The 14,577-nt window shown below is 42.9% G+C and overlaps 17 non-coding genes across 17 annotated transcripts; all 17 read right to left on the bottom strand.

The window, feature by feature from the left end:
- Positions 1 to 200: 200 nt before the first annotated feature.
- On the bottom strand, positions 201 to 341 carry LOC134592716 (U4 spliceosomal RNA). The gene has a single exon (XR_010089302.1). It is a non-coding gene; the product is annotated as a U4 spliceosomal RNA (small nuclear RNA).
- Positions 342 to 1,241: 900 nt separating this feature from the next.
- Positions 1,242 to 1,408, bottom strand: LOC134591237 (U1 spliceosomal RNA). Its single transcript, XR_010088042.1, has one exon. It is a non-coding gene; the product is annotated as a U1 spliceosomal RNA (small nuclear RNA).
- Positions 1,409 to 1,879: 471 nt separating this feature from the next.
- Positions 1,880 to 2,020, bottom strand: LOC134593488 (U4 spliceosomal RNA). The gene has a single exon (XR_010089963.1). It is a non-coding gene; the product is annotated as a U4 spliceosomal RNA (small nuclear RNA).
- Positions 2,021 to 2,919: 899 nt separating this feature from the next.
- Positions 2,920 to 3,086, bottom strand: LOC134590491 (U1 spliceosomal RNA). Its single transcript, XR_010087407.1, has one exon. It is a non-coding gene; the product is annotated as a U1 spliceosomal RNA (small nuclear RNA).
- A 471-nt stretch (positions 3,087 to 3,557) lies between these two features.
- Positions 3,558 to 3,698, bottom strand: LOC134592209 (U4 spliceosomal RNA). Its single transcript, XR_010088867.1, has one exon. It is a non-coding gene; the product is annotated as a U4 spliceosomal RNA (small nuclear RNA).
- An 899-nt stretch (positions 3,699 to 4,597) lies between these two features.
- On the bottom strand, positions 4,598 to 4,764 carry LOC134591192 (U1 spliceosomal RNA). The gene has a single exon (XR_010088005.1). It is a non-coding gene; the product is annotated as a U1 spliceosomal RNA (small nuclear RNA).
- A 472-nt stretch (positions 4,765 to 5,236) lies between these two features.
- On the bottom strand, positions 5,237 to 5,377 carry LOC134593376 (U4 spliceosomal RNA). The gene has a single exon (XR_010089866.1). It is a non-coding gene; the product is annotated as a U4 spliceosomal RNA (small nuclear RNA).
- Positions 5,378 to 6,276: 899 nt separating this feature from the next.
- Positions 6,277 to 6,443, bottom strand: LOC134591375 (U1 spliceosomal RNA). Its single transcript, XR_010088164.1, has one exon. It is a non-coding gene; the product is annotated as a U1 spliceosomal RNA (small nuclear RNA).
- A 470-nt stretch (positions 6,444 to 6,913) lies between these two features.
- On the bottom strand, positions 6,914 to 7,054 carry LOC134592210 (U4 spliceosomal RNA). The gene has a single exon (XR_010088868.1). It is a non-coding gene; the product is annotated as a U4 spliceosomal RNA (small nuclear RNA).
- An 899-nt stretch (positions 7,055 to 7,953) lies between these two features.
- On the bottom strand, positions 7,954 to 8,120 carry LOC134589813 (U1 spliceosomal RNA). The gene has a single exon (XR_010086831.1). It is a non-coding gene; the product is annotated as a U1 spliceosomal RNA (small nuclear RNA).
- Positions 8,121 to 8,591: 471 nt separating this feature from the next.
- Positions 8,592 to 8,732, bottom strand: LOC134592211 (U4 spliceosomal RNA). Its single transcript, XR_010088869.1, has one exon. It is a non-coding gene; the product is annotated as a U4 spliceosomal RNA (small nuclear RNA).
- Positions 8,733 to 9,631: 899 nt separating this feature from the next.
- On the bottom strand, positions 9,632 to 9,798 carry LOC134590435 (U1 spliceosomal RNA). The gene has a single exon (XR_010087359.1). It is a non-coding gene; the product is annotated as a U1 spliceosomal RNA (small nuclear RNA).
- A 471-nt stretch (positions 9,799 to 10,269) lies between these two features.
- LOC134592717 (U4 spliceosomal RNA) lies at positions 10,270 to 10,410 on the bottom strand. The gene has a single exon (XR_010089303.1). It is a non-coding gene; the product is annotated as a U4 spliceosomal RNA (small nuclear RNA).
- A 900-nt stretch (positions 10,411 to 11,310) lies between these two features.
- LOC134591395 (U1 spliceosomal RNA) lies at positions 11,311 to 11,477 on the bottom strand. Its single transcript, XR_010088181.1, has one exon. It is a non-coding gene; the product is annotated as a U1 spliceosomal RNA (small nuclear RNA).
- Positions 11,478 to 11,948: 471 nt separating this feature from the next.
- Positions 11,949 to 12,089, bottom strand: LOC134592718 (U4 spliceosomal RNA). The gene has a single exon (XR_010089304.1). It is a non-coding gene; the product is annotated as a U4 spliceosomal RNA (small nuclear RNA).
- An 899-nt stretch (positions 12,090 to 12,988) lies between these two features.
- LOC134591509 (U1 spliceosomal RNA) lies at positions 12,989 to 13,155 on the bottom strand. The gene has a single exon (XR_010088278.1). It is a non-coding gene; the product is annotated as a U1 spliceosomal RNA (small nuclear RNA).
- A 471-nt stretch (positions 13,156 to 13,626) lies between these two features.
- On the bottom strand, positions 13,627 to 13,767 carry LOC134592719 (U4 spliceosomal RNA). The gene has a single exon (XR_010089305.1). It is a non-coding gene; the product is annotated as a U4 spliceosomal RNA (small nuclear RNA).
- Positions 13,768 to 14,577: the final 810 nt, after the last annotated feature.

Here is a 14,577-nt window from a genome sequence, read left to right on the forward strand (position 1 = left end):
GAAGGATGGGAATTCGTAGCATGTAGTGAGAATAGTGTGCTGCCGGAAACAAGTGAATTCAGTGGGAGAGAAAGGTAAAAGGGAAATGCTAAGAAGCCAGCGGAAGGAATGGTGCAACAGAGCTCAGGAAGAAACGGGAGTCACGTAAGACACGCCCTAGACATGGGGCGCCATAAACTTTTATTAAACCAATCTTTCAGTCTCCTTAGAGCCTGTCAAAAATTGCCAATGCTGACTGTATTTCAAGTCATCATGGCGGGGTATTGGGTAAAGTTTTCAATTAGCAATAATCACGCCTCGGATTGACCTCATGGGCTACGATACTGCCACTGCGCAAAGTTAACTGTTCAAGTGGGCCAGCTTTTAAGAGCTACCACGTAAGGACACTTTAAGACAGCGGTGAGAAAAAGTTCATGACCATAAGCCATTGCAAAGGATTGTGGGAGGCAATATTCTAATTAGGCCCGCTTCCTCCTACAGGGAAGCTTAAACCCCAACAAATTCCTCGGTCTTCTTATATGGCATCTTGGAATGGTTCCAAACCTATAACAGAGAGTGAGGGCAACCATATCTTGCAGCAAACCTTGTACAATTTTTTTTCTCTCTTTGGAAACGGTTTTGCCAAGATTCTACTACAGCAGCCATTAGGCAGAGTACACAATCCGCTGGTCTACGTTCGTCCCCAAAGTCACACATTTCATGACTCCATCGATAGGAATGACCCTTGCCTAGCACCTGTCTTCTCTTCATCCACACTCAACAGGGCTGAAAGAACATTTGTGGTGGCTTTTTCAAAATTCCATGGTGTTCATTAGTAAGTGCTAGCGACCACCCAGCTATTCCTAAGGTTTGGTCTGATTGTCTCAAGCGGCAATTCACTGCCTTGATCCAGAAAATCTTTTTTTTCCCAGAAATTCAATCAAACGTTACGTTCTGTTGGAAGACGTAATATAGGTCTCCAATTCTTTATTTCTTCCATTGCATTGAAGCATACAATAAATCAAAAGAAGTCAGGATAAAAAAATGATGAAAAAAAAGCTGAAAAGTTAAAATAAAAAGTGAAATTCTGGCTTAAAACTGGTCTCCAGAAAACATAGATAATAAAAATGATCAAGCCTAGGAAATGATTGTCGCTGCCTGCTTGATGCGGAAAGTAAGAGCCAAAGAAGACGGGTGCCGTTGCTGAAATTATCCTTCGTCAGAATTGGTGAAGTTCTCTATTTTTGTCAAACAAGCAAACACAGGGGAAAGCGCGAACGCAGTCCCCCACTACCATAAATTATGCAGTCGATTTTCCCACATTTGAGGAAATCGCAGAGGTCAACTGGTACGGAGTGCAATGAACCAGCCTCACTTTGGGAGAACCACCTTAGGGATCATGGCTATTGCTCCCCTGCCAGGTAAGTATGACATGACGGGTACATTCAAAGGCACGCCCGCTGGGAAGCCTTTCCTTTAGGCTGTGGTGAAATAATAAAGCAAGTTAAAAAAAAAAAAAAGCAAATAAATAATCCAAATGATAGAAGGCTACAAAAGATTACCAAACCTCGTGGCTGATCGTTGTTTTCCTTAGCTACCAGTAATTTTAGTGCCTTCAGGTGGTTAGGTGTGAATAATTGAGCTGGATTCAGGGTGCGAAGGAGCAATTTGCATAAAGGCAAATGCTAGGCCAATGAGCCGAAGGATGGGAATTCGTAGCATGGAGTGAGAATAGTGTGCTGCCGGAAACAAGTGGATTCAGTGGGAGAGAAAGGTAAAAGGGAAATGCAAGGAAGCCAGCGGAAGGAATGGTGCAACAGAGCTCAGGAAGAAACGGGAGTCACGTAAGACACGCCCTAGACATGGGGCGCCATAAACTTTTTTTAAACCAATCTTTCAGTCTCCTTAGAGCCTGTCAAAAATTGCCAATGCTGACTGTATTTCAAGTCATCATGGCGGGGTATTGGGTAAAGTTTTCAATTAGCAATAATCACGCCTCAGATTGACCTCATGGGCTACGATACTGCCACTGCGCAAAGTTAACTGTTCAAGTGGGCCAGCTTTTAAGAGCTACCACGTAAGGACACTTTAAGACAGCGGTGAGAAAAAGTTCATGACCATAAGCCATTGCAAAGGATTGTGGGAGGCAATATTCTAATTAGGCCCGCTTCCTCCTACAGGGAAGCTTAAACCCCAACAAATTCCTCGGTCTTCTTATATGGCATCTTGGAATGGTTCCAAACCTATAACAGAGAGTGAGGGCAACCATATCTTGCAGCAAACCTTGTACAATTTTTTTTCTCTCTTTGGAAACGGTTTTGCCAAGATTCTACTACAGCAGCCATTAGGCAGAGTACACAATCCGCTGGTCTACGTTCGTCCCCAAAGTCACACATTTCATGACTCCATCGATAGGAATGACCCTTGCCTAGCACCTGTCTTCTCTTCATCCACACTCAACAGGGCTGAAAGAACATTTGTGGTGGCTTTTTCAAAATTCCATGGTGTTCATTAGTAAGTGCTAGCGACCACCCAGCTATTCCTAAGGTTTGGTCTGATTGTCTCAAGCGGCAATTCACTGCCTTGATCCAGAAAATCTTTTTTTTCCCAGAAATTCAATCAAACGTTACGTTCTGTTGGAAGACGTAATATAGGTCTCCAATTCTTTATTTCTTCCATTGCATTGAAGCATACAATAAATCAAAAGAAGTCAGGATAAAAAAATGATGAAAAAAAGCTGAAAAGTTAAAATAAAAAGTGAAATTCTGGCTTAAAACTGGTCTCCAGAAAACATAGATAATAAAAATGATCAAGCCTAGGAAATGATTGTCGCTGCCTGCTTGATGCGGAAAGTAAGAGCCAAAGAAGACGGGTGCCGTGGCTGAAATTATCCTTCGTCAGAATTGGTGAAGTTCTCTATTTTTGTCAAACAAGCAAACACAGGGGAAAGCGCGAACGCAGTCCCCCACTACCATAAATTATGCAGTCGAGTTTCCCACATTTGAGGAAATCGCAGAGGTCAACTGGTACGGAGTGCAATGAACCAGCCTCACTCTGGGAGAGCCACCTTAGGGATCATGGCTATTGCTCCCCTGCCAGGTAAATATGACATGACGGGTACATTCAAAGGCACGCCCGCTGGGAAGCCTTTCCTTTAGGCTGTGGTGAAATAATAAAGCAAGTTAAAAAAAAAAAAAAGCAAATAAATAATCCAAATGATAGAAGGCTACAAAAGATTACCAAACCTCGTGGCTGATCGTTGTTTTCCTTAGCTACCAGTAATTTTAGTGCCTTCAGGTGGTTAGGTGTGAATAATTGAGCTGGATTCAGGGTGCGAAGGAGCAATTTGCATAAAGGCAAATGCTAGGCCAATGAGCCGAAGGATGGGAATTCGTAGCATGTAGTGAGAATAGTGTGCTGCCGGAAACAAGTGAATTCAGTGGGAGAGAAAGGTAAAAGGGAAATGCTAAGAAGCCAGCAGAAGGAATGGTGCAACAGAGCTCAGGAAGAAACGGGAGTCACGTAAGACACGCCCTAGACATGGGGCGCCATAAACTTTTATTAAACCAATCTTTCAGTCTCCTTAGAGCCTGTCAAAAATTGCCAATGCTGACTGTATTTCAAGTCATCATGGCGGGGTATTGGGTAAAGTTTTCAATTAGCAATAATCACGCCTCGGATTGACCTCATGGGCTACGATACTGCCACTGCGCAAAGCTAGCTGTTCAAGTGGGCCAGCTTTTAAGAGCTACCACGTAAGGACACTTTAAGACAGCGGTGAGAAAAAGTTCATGACCATAAGCCATTGCAAAGGATTATGGGAGGCAATATTCTAATTAGGCCCGCTTCCTCCTACAGAGAAGCTTAAACCCCAACAAATTCCTCGGTCTTCTTATATGGCATCTTGGAATGGTTCCAAACCTATAACAGAGAGTGAGGGCAACCATATCTTGCAGCAAACCTTGTACAATTTTTTTTCTCTCTTTGGAAACAGTTTTGCCAAGATTCTACTACAGCAGCCATTAGGCAGAGTACACAATCCGCTGGTCTACGTTCGTCCCCAAAGTCACACATTTCATGACTCCATCGATAGGAATGACCCTTGCCTAGCACCTGTCTTCTCTTCATCCACACTCAACAGGGCTGAAAGAACATTTGTGGTGGCTTTTTCAAAATTCCATGGTGTTCATTAGTAAGTGCTAGCGACCACCCAGCTATTCCTAAGGTTTGGTCTGATTGTCTCAAGCGGCAATTCACTGCCTTGATCCAGAAAATCTTTTTTTCCCAGAAATTCAATCAAACGTTACGTTCTGTTGGAAGACGTAATATAGGTCTCCAATTCTTTATTTCTTCCATTGCATTGAAGCATACAATAAATCAAAAGAAGTCAGGATAAAAAAATGATGAAAAAAAAGCTGAAAAGTTAAAATAAAAAGTGAAATTCTGGCTTAAAACTGGTCTCCAGAAAACATAGATAATAAAAATGATCAAGCCTAGGAAATGATTGTCGCTGCCTGCTTGATGCGGAAAGTAAGAGCCAAAGAAGACGGGTGCCGTGGCTGAAATTATCCTTCGTCAGAATTGGTGAAGTTCTCTATTTTTGTCAAACAAGCAAACACAGGGGAAAGCGCGAACGCAGTCCCCCACTACCATAAATTATGCAGTCGAGTTTCCCACATTTGAGGAAATCGCAGAGGTCAACTGGTACGGAGTGCAATGAACCAGCCTCACTCTGGGAGAGCCACCTTAGGAATAATGGCTATTGCTCCCCTGCCAGGTAAGTATGACATGACGGGTACATTCAAAGGCACGCCCGCTGGGAAGCCTTTCCTTTAGGCTGTGGTGAAATAATAAAGCAAGTTTAAAAAAAAAAAAAAGCAAATAAATAATCCAAATGATAGAAGGCTACAAAAGATTACCAAACCTCGTGGCTGATCGTTGTTTTCCTTAGCTACCAGTAATTTTAGTGCCTTCAGGTGGTTAGGTGTGAATAATTGAGCTGGATTCAGGGTGCGAAGGAGCAATTTGCATAAAGGCAAATGCTAGGCCAATGAGCCGAAGGATGGGAATTCGTAGCATGTAGTGAGAATAGTGTGCTGCCGGAAACAAGTGAATTCAGTCAGAGAGAAAGGTAAAAGGGAAATGCTAAGAAGCCAGCGGAAGGAATGGTGCAACAGAGCTCAGGAAGAAACAGGAGTCACGTAAGACACGCCCTAGACATGGGGCGCCATAAACTTTTATTAAACCAATCTTTCAGTCTCCTTAGAACCTGTCAAAAATTGCCAATGCTGACTGTATTTCAAGTCATCATGGCGGGGTATTGGGTAAAGTTTTCAATTAGCAATAATCACGCCTCGGATTGACCTCATGGGCTACGATACTGCCACTGCGCAAAGCTAGCTGTTCAAGTGGGCCAGCTTTTAAGAGCTACCACGTAAGGACACTTTAAGACAGCGGTGAGAAAAAGTTCATGACCATAAGCCATTGCAAAGGATTATGGGAGGCAATATTCTAATTAGGCCCGCTTCCTCCTACAGGGAAGCTTAAACCCCAACAAATTCCTCGGTCTTCTTATATGGCATCTTGGAATGGTTCCAAACCTATAACAGAGAGTGAGGGCAACCATATCTTGCAGCAAACCTTGTACAATTTTTTTTCTCTCTTTGGAAACAGTTTTGCCAAGATTCTACTACAGCAGCCATTAGGCAGAGTACACAATCCGCTGGTCTACGTTCGTCCCCAAAGTCACACATTTCATGACTCCATCGATAGGAATGACCCTTGCCTAGCACCTGTCTTCTCTTCATCCACACTCAACAGGGCTGAAAGAACATTTGTGGTGGCTTTTTCAAAATTCCATGGTGTTCATTAGTAAGTGCTAGCGACCACCCAGCTATTCCTAAGGTTTGGTCTGATTGTCTCAAGCGGCAATTCACTGCCTTGATCCAGAAAATCTTTTTTTCCCAGAAATTCAATCAAACGTTACGTTCTGTTGGAAGACGTAATATAGGTCTCCAATTCTTTATTTCTTCCATTGCATTGAAGCATACAATAAATCAAAAGAAGTCAGGATAAAAAAATGATGAAAAAAAAGCTGAAAAGTTAAAATAAAAAGTGAAATTCTGGCTTAAAACTGGTCTCCAGAAAACATAGATAATAAAAATGATCAAGCCTAGGAAATGATTGTCGCTGCCTGCTTGATGCGGAAAGTAAGAGCCAAAGAAGACGGGTGCCGTGGCTGAAATGATCCTTCGTCAGAATTGGTGAAGTTCTCTATTTTTGTCAAACAAGCAAACACAGGGGAAATCGCGAACGCAGTCCCCCACTACCATAAATTATGCAGTCGAGTTTCCCACATTTGAGGAAATCGCAGAGGTCAACTGGTACGGAGTGCAATGAACAAGCCTCACTCTGGGAGAGCCACCTTAGGGATCATGGCTATTGCTCCCCTGCCAGGTAAGTATGACATGACGGGTACATTCAAAGGCACGCCCGCTGGGAAGCCTTTCCTTTAGGCTGTGGTGAAATAATAAAGCAAGTTAAAAAAAAAAAAAGAAAATAAATAATCCAAATGATAGAAGGCTACAAAAGATTACCAAACCTCATGGCTGATCGTTGTTTTCCTTAGCTACCAGTAATTTTAGTGCCTTCAGGTGGTTAGGTGTGAATAATTGAGCTGGATTCAGGGTGCGAAGGAGCAATTTGCATAAAGGCAAATGCTAGGCCAATGAGCCGAAGGATGGGAATTCGTAGCATGTAGTGAGAATAGTGTGCTGCCGGAAACAAGTGAATTCAGTGGGAGAGAAAGGTAAAAGGGAAATGCTAAGAAGCCAGCGGAAGGAATGGTGCAACAGAGCTCAGGAAGAAACGGGAGTCACGTAAGACACGCCCTAGACATGGGGCGCCATAAACTTTTATTAAACCAATCTTTCAGTCTCCTTAGAGCCTGTCAAAAATTGCCAATGCTGACTGTATTTCAAGTCATCATGGCGGGGTATTGGGTAAAGTTTTCAATTAGCAATAATCACGCCTCGGATTGACCTCATGGGCTACGATACTGCCACTGCGCAAAGCTAGCTGTTCAAGTGGGCCAGCTTTTAAGAGCTACCACGTAAGGACACTTTAAGACAGCGGTGAAAAAAAGTTCATGACCATAAGCCATTGCAAAGGATTATGGGAGGCAATATTCTAATTAGGCCCGCTTCCTCCTACAGGGAAGCTTAAACCCCAACAAATTCCTCGGTCTTCTTATATGGCATCTTGGAATGGTTCCAAACCTATAACAGAGAGTGAGGGCAACCATATCTTGCAGCAAACCTTGTACAATTTTTTTTCTCTCTTTGGAAACAGTTTTGCCAAGATTCTACTACAGCAGCCATTAGGCAGAGTACACAATCCGCTGGTCTACGTTCGTCCCCAAAGTCACACATTTCATGACTCCATCGATAGGAATGACCCTTGCCTAGCACCTGTCTTCTCTTCATCCACACTCAACAGGGCTGAAAGAACATTTGTGGTGGCTTTTTCAAAATTCCATGGTGTTCATTAGTAAGTGCTAGCGACCACCCAGCTATTCCTAAGGTTTGGTCTGATTGTCTCAAGCGGCAATTCACTGCCTTGATCCAGAAAATCTTTTTTTCCCAGAAATTCAATCAAACGTTACGTTCTGTTGGAAGACGTAATATAGGTCTCCAATTCTTTATTTCTTCCATTGCATTGAAGCATACAATAAATCAAAAGAAGTCAGGATAAAAAAATGATGAAAAAAAAGCTGAAAAGTTAAAATAAAAAGTGAAATTCTGGCTTAAAACTGGTCTCCAGAAAACATAGATAATAAAAATGATCAAGCCTAGGAAATGATTGTCGCTGCCAGCTTGATGCGGAAAGTAAGAGCCAAAGAAGACGGGTGCCGTGGCTGAAATTATCCTTCGTCAGAATTGGTGAAGTTCTCTATTTTTGTCAAACAAGCAAACACAGGGGAAAGCGCGAACGCAGTCCCCCACTACCATAAATTATGCAGTCGAGTTTCCCACATTTGAGGAAATCGCAGAGGTCAACTGGTACGGAGTGCAATGAACCAGCCTCACTCTGGGAGAGCCACCTTAGGGATCATGGCTATTGCTCCCCTGCCAGGTAAGTATGACATGACAGGTACATTCAAAGGCACGCCCGCTGGGAAGCCTTTCCTTTAGGCTGTGGTGAAATAATAAAGCAAGTTAAAAAAAAAAAAAAGCAAATAAATAATCCAAATGATAGAAGGCTACAAAAGATTACCAAACCTCGTGGCTGATCGTTGTTTTCCTTAGCTACCGGTAATTTTAGTGCCTTCAGGTGGTTAGGTGTGAATAATTGAGCTGGATTCAGGGTGCGAAGGAGCAATTTGCATAAAGGCAAATGCTAGGCCAATGAGCCGAAGGATGGCAATTCGTAGCATGTAGTGAGAATAGTGTGCTGCCGGAAACAAGTGAATTCAGTGGGAGAGAAAGGTAAAAGGGAAATGCTAAGAAGCCAGCGGAAGGAATGGTGCAACAGAGCTCAGGAAGAAACGGGAGTCACGTAAGACACGCCCTAGACATGGGGCGCCATAAACTTTTATTAAACCAATCTTTCAGTCTCCTTAGAGCCTGTCAAAAATTGCCAATGCTGACTGTATTTCAAGTCATCATGGCGGGGTATTGGGTAAAGTTTTCAATTAGCAATAATCACGCCTCGGATTGACCTCATGGGCTACGATACTGCCACTGCGCAAAGCTAGCTGTTCAAGTGGGCCAGCTTTTAAGAGCTACCACGTAAGGACACTTTAAGACAGCGGTGAGAAAAAGTTCATGACCATAAGCCATTGCAAAGGATTATGGGAGGCAATATTCTAATTAGGCCCGCTTCCTCCTACAGGGAAGCTTAAACCCCAACAAATTCCTCGGTCTTCTTATATGGCATCTTGGAATGGTTCCAATCCTATAACAGAGAGTGAGGGCAACCATATCTTGCAGCAAACCTTGTACAATTTTTTTTCTCTCTTTGGAAACAGTTTTGCCAAGATTCTACTACAGCAGCCATTAGGCAGAGTACACAATCCGCTGGTCTACGTTCGTCCCCAAAGTCACACATTTCATGACTCCATCGATAGGAATGACCCTTGCCTAGCACCTGTCTTCTCTTCATCCACACTCAACAGGGCTGAAAGAACATTTGTGGTGGCTTTTTCAAAATTCCATGGTGTTCATTAGTAAGTGCTAGCGACCACCCAGCTATTCCTAAGGTTTGGTCTGATTGTCTCAAGCGGCAATTCACTGCCTTGATCCAGAAAATCTTTTTTTCCCAGAAATTCAATCAAACGTTACGTTCTGTTGGAAGACGTAATATAGGTCTCCAATTCTTTATTTCTTCCATTGCATTGAAGCATACAATAAATCAAAAGAAGTCAGGATAAAAAAATGATGGAAAAAAAAGCTGAAAAGTTAAAATAAAAAGTGAAATTCTGGCTTAAAACTGGTCTCCAGAAAACATAGATAATAAAAATGATCAAGCCTAGGAAATGATTGTCGCTGCCTGCTTGATGCGGAAAGTAAGAGCCAAAGAAGACGGGTGCCATGGCTGAAATGATCCTTCGTCAGAATTGGTGAATTCTCTATTTTTGTCAAACAAGCAAACACAGGGGAAAGCGCGAACGCAGTCCCCCACTACCATAAATTATGCAGTCGAGTTTCCCACATTTGAGGAAATCGCAGAGGTCAACTGGTACGGAGTGCAATGAACCAGCCTCACTCTGGGAGAGCCACCTTAGGGATCATGGCTATTGCTCCCCTGCCAAGTAAGTATGACATGACGGGTACATTCAAAGGCACGCCCGCTGGGAAGCCTTTCCTTTAGGCTGTGGTGAAATAATAAAGCAAGTTAAAAAAAAAAAAAAGCAAATAAATAATCCAAATGATAGAAGGCTACAAAAGATTACCAAACCTCGTGGCTGATCGTTGTTTTCCTTAGCTACCAGTAATTTTAGTGCCTTCAGGTGGTTAGGTGTGAATAATTGAGCTGGATTCAGGGTGCGAAGGAGCAATTTGCATAAAGGCAAATGCTAGGCCAATGAGCCGAAGGATGGGAATTCGTAGCATGTAGTGAGAATAGTGTGCTGCCGGAAACAAGTGAATTCAGTGGGAGAGAAAGGTAAAAGGGAAATGCTAAGAAGCCAGCGGAAGGAATGGTGCAACAGAGCTCAGGAAGAAACGGGAGTCACGTAAGACACGCCCTAGACATGGGGCGCCATAAACTTTTTTTAAACCAATCTTTCAGTCTCCTTAGAGCCTGTCAAAAATTGCCAATGCTGACTGTATTTCAAGTCATCATGGCGGGGTATTGGGTAAAGTTTTCAATTAGCAATAATCACGCCTCGGATTGACCTCATGGGCTACGATACTGCCACTGCGCAAAGTTAACTGTTCAAGTGGGCCAGCTTTTAAGAGCTACCACGTAAGGACACTTTAAGACAGCGGTGAGAAAAAGTTCATGACCATAAGCCATTGCAAAGGATTGTGGGAGGCAATATTCTAATTAGGCCCGCTTCCTCCTACAGGGAAGCTTAAACCCCAACAAATTCCTCGGTCTTCTTATATGGCATCTTGGAATGGTTCCAAACCTATAACAGAGAGTGAGGGCAACCATATCTTGCAGCAAACCTTGTACAATTTTTTTTCTCTCTTTGGAAACGGTTTTGCCAAGATTCTACTACAGCAGCCATTAGGCAGAGTACACAATCCGCTGGTCTACGTTCGTCCCCAAAGTCACACATTTCATGACTCCATCGATAGGAATGACCCTTGCCTAGCACCTGTCTTCTCTTCATCCACACTCAACAGGGCTGAAAGAACATTTGTGGTGGCTTTTTCAAAATTCCATGGTGTTCATTAGTAAGTGCTAGCGACCACCCAGCTATTCCTAAGGTTTGGTCTGATTGTCTCAAGCGGCAATTCACTGCCTTGATCCAGAAAATCTTTTTTTCCCAGAAATTCAATCAAACGTTACGTTCTGTTGGAAGACGTAATATAGGTCTCCAATTCTTTATTTCTTCCATTGCATTGAAGCATACAATAAATCAAAAGAAGTCAGGATAAAAAAATGATGGAAAAAAAAGCTGAAAAGTTAAAATAAAAAGTGAAATTCTGGCTTAAAACTGGTCTCCAGAAAACATAGATAATAAAAATGATCAAGCCTAGGAAATGATTGTCGCTGCCTGCTTGATGCGGAAAGTAAGAGCCAAAGAAGACGGGTGCCGTGGCTGAAATGATCCTTCGTCAGAATTGGTGAAGTTCTCTATTTTTGTTAAACAAGCAAACACAGGGGAAAGCGCGAACACAGTCCCCCACTACCATAAATTATGCAGTCGAGTTTCCCACATTTGAGGAAATCGCAGAGGTCAACTGGTACGGAGTGCAATGAACCAGCCTCACTCTGCGAGAGCCACCTTAGGGATCATGGCTATTGCTCCCCTGCCAGGTAAGTATGACATGACGGGTACATTCAAAGGCACGCCCGCTGGGAAGCCTTTCCTTTAGGCTGTGGTGAAATAATAAAGCAAGTTAAAAATAAAAAAAAGCAAATAAATAATCCAAATGATAGAAGGCTACAAAAGATTACCAAACCTCGTGGCTGATCGTTGTTTTCCTTAGCTACCAGTAATTTTAGTGCCTTCAGGTGGTTAGGTGTGAATAATTGAGCTGGATTCAGGGTGCGAAGGAGCAATTTGCATAAAGGCAAATGCTAGGCCAATGAGCCGAAGGATGGGAATTCGTAGCATGTAGTGAGAATAGTGTGCTGCCGGAAACAAGTGAATTCAGTGGGAGAGAAAGGTAAAAGGGAAATGCTAAGAAGCCAGCGGAAGGAATGGTGCAACAGAGCTCAGGAAGAAACGGGAGTCACGTAAGACACGCCCTAGACATGGGGCGCCATAAACTTTTTTTAAACCAATCTTTCAGTCTCCTTAGAGCCTGTCAAAAATTGCCAATGCTGACTGTATTTCAAGTCATCATGGCGGGGTATTGGGTAAAGTTTTCAATTAGCAATAATCACGCCTCGGATTGACCTCATGGGCTACGATACTGCCACTGCGCAAAGTTAACTGTTCAAGTGGGCCAGCTTTTAAGAGCTACCACGTAAGGACACTTTAAGACAGCGGTGAGAAAAAGTTCAAGACCATAAGCCATTGCAAAGGATTGTGGGAGGCAATATTCTAATTAGGCCCGCTTCCTCCTACAGGGAAGCTTAAACCCCAACAAATTCCTCGGTCTTCTTATATGGCATCTTGGAATGGTTCCAAACCTATAACAGAGAGTGAGGGCAACCATATCTTGCAGCAAACCTTGTACAATTTTTTTTCTCTCTTTGGAAACGGTTTTGCCAAGATTCTACTACAGCAGCCATTAGGCAGAGTACACAATCCGCTGGTCTACGTTCGTCCCCAAAGTCACACATTTCATGACTCCATCGATAGGAATGACCCTTGCCTGGCACCTGTCTTCTCTTCATCCACACTCAACAGGGCTGAAAGAACATTTGTGGTGGCTTTTTCAAAATTCCATGGTGTTCATTAGTAAGTGCTAGCGACCACCCAGCTATTCCTAAGGTTTGGTCTGATTGTCTCAAGCGGCAATTCACTGCCTTGATCCAGAAAATCTTTTTTTCCCAGAAATTCAATCAAACGTTACGTTCTGTTGGAAGACGTAATATAGGTCTCCAATTCTTTATTTCTTCCATTGCATTGAAGCATACAATAAATCAAAAGAAGTCAGGATAAAAAAATGATGAAAAAAAAGCTGAAAAGTTAAAATAAAAAGTGAAATTCTGGCTTAAAACTGGTCTCCAGAAAACATAGATAATAAAAATGATCAAGCCTAGGAAATGATTGTCGCTGCCTGCTTGATGCGGAAAGTAAGAGCCAAAGAAGACGGGTGCCGTGGCTGAAATTATCCTTCGTCAGAATTGGTGAAGTTCTCTATTTTTGTCAAACAAGCAAACACAGGGGAAAGGGCGAACGCAGTCCCCCACTACCATAAATTATGCAGTCGAGTTTCCCACATTTGAGGAAATCGCAGAGGTCAACTGGTACGGAGTGCAATGAACCAGCCTCACTCTGCGAGAGCCACCTTAGGGATCATGGCTATTGCTCCCCTGCCAGGTAAGTATGACATGACGGGTACATTCAAAGGCACGCCCGCTGGGAAGCCTTTCCTTTAGGCTGTGGTGAAATAATAAAGCAAGTTAAAAATAAAAAAAAGCAAATAAATAATCCAAATGATAGAAGGCTACAAAAGATTACCAAACCTCGTGGCTGATCGTTGTTTTCCTTAGCTACCAGTAATTTTAGTGCCTTCAGGTGGTTAGGTGTGAATAATTGAGCTGGATTCAGGGTGCGAAGGAGCAATTTGCATAAAGGCAAATGCTAGGCCAATGAGCCGAAGGATGGGAATTCGTAGCATGTAGTGAGAATAGTGTGCTGCCGGAAACAAGTGAATTCAGTGGGAGAGAAAGGTAAAAGGGAAATGCTAAGAAGCCAGCGGAAGGAATGGTGCAACAGAGCTCAGGAAGAAACGGGAGTCACGTAAGACACGCCCTAGACATGGGGCGCCATAAACTTTTTTTAAACCAATCTTTCAGTCTCCTTAGAGCCTGTCAAAAATTGCCAATGCTGACTGTATTTCAAGTCATCATGGCGGGGTATTGGGTAAAGTTTTCAATTAGCAATAATCACGCCTCGGATTGACCTCATGGGCTACGATACTGCCACTGCGCAAAGTTAACTGTTCAAGTGGGCCAGCTTTTAAGAGCTACCACGTAAGGACACTTTAAGACAGCGGTGAGAAAAAGTTCAAGACCATAAGCCATTGCAAAGGATTGTGGGAGGCAATATTCTAATTAGGCCCGCTTCCTCCTACAGGGAAGCTTAAACCCCAACAAATTCCTCGGTCTTCTTATATGGCATCTTGGAATGGTTCCAAACCTATAACAGAGAGTGAGGGCAACCATATCTTGCAGCAAACCTTGTACAATTTTTTTTCTCTCTTTGGAAACGGTTTTGCCAAGATTCTACTACAGCAGCCATTAGGCAGAGTACACAATCCGCTGGTCTACGTTCGTCCCCAAAGTCACACATTTCATGACTCCATCGATAGGAATGACCCTTGCCTGGCACCTGTCTTCTCTTCATCCACACTCAACAGGGCTGAAAGAACATTTGTGGTGGCTTTTTCAAAATTCCATGGTGTTCATTAGTAAGTGCTAGCGACCACCCAGCTATTCCTAAGGTTTGGTCTGATTGTCTCAAGCGGCAATTCACTGCCTTGATCCAGAAAATCTTTTTTTCCCAGAAATTCAATCAAACGTTACGTTCTGTTGGAAGACGTAATATAGGTCTCCAATTCTTTATTTCTTCCATTGCATTGAAGCATACAATAAATCAAAAGAAGTCAGGATAAAAAAATGATGAAAAAAAAGCTGAAAAGTTAAAATAAAAAGTGAAATTCTGGCTTAAAACTGGTCTCCAGAAAACATAGATAATAAAAATGATCAAGCCTAGGAAATGATTGTCGCTGCCTGCTTGATGCGGAA

The sequence above is a fragment of the Pelobates fuscus genome, chromosome 2, assembly GCF_036172605.1.
Source record: "Pelobates fuscus isolate aPelFus1 chromosome 2, aPelFus1.pri, whole genome shotgun sequence".
In the NCBI taxonomy this organism is placed as follows: domain Eukaryota; kingdom Metazoa; phylum Chordata; class Amphibia; order Anura; family Pelobatidae; genus Pelobates; species Pelobates fuscus.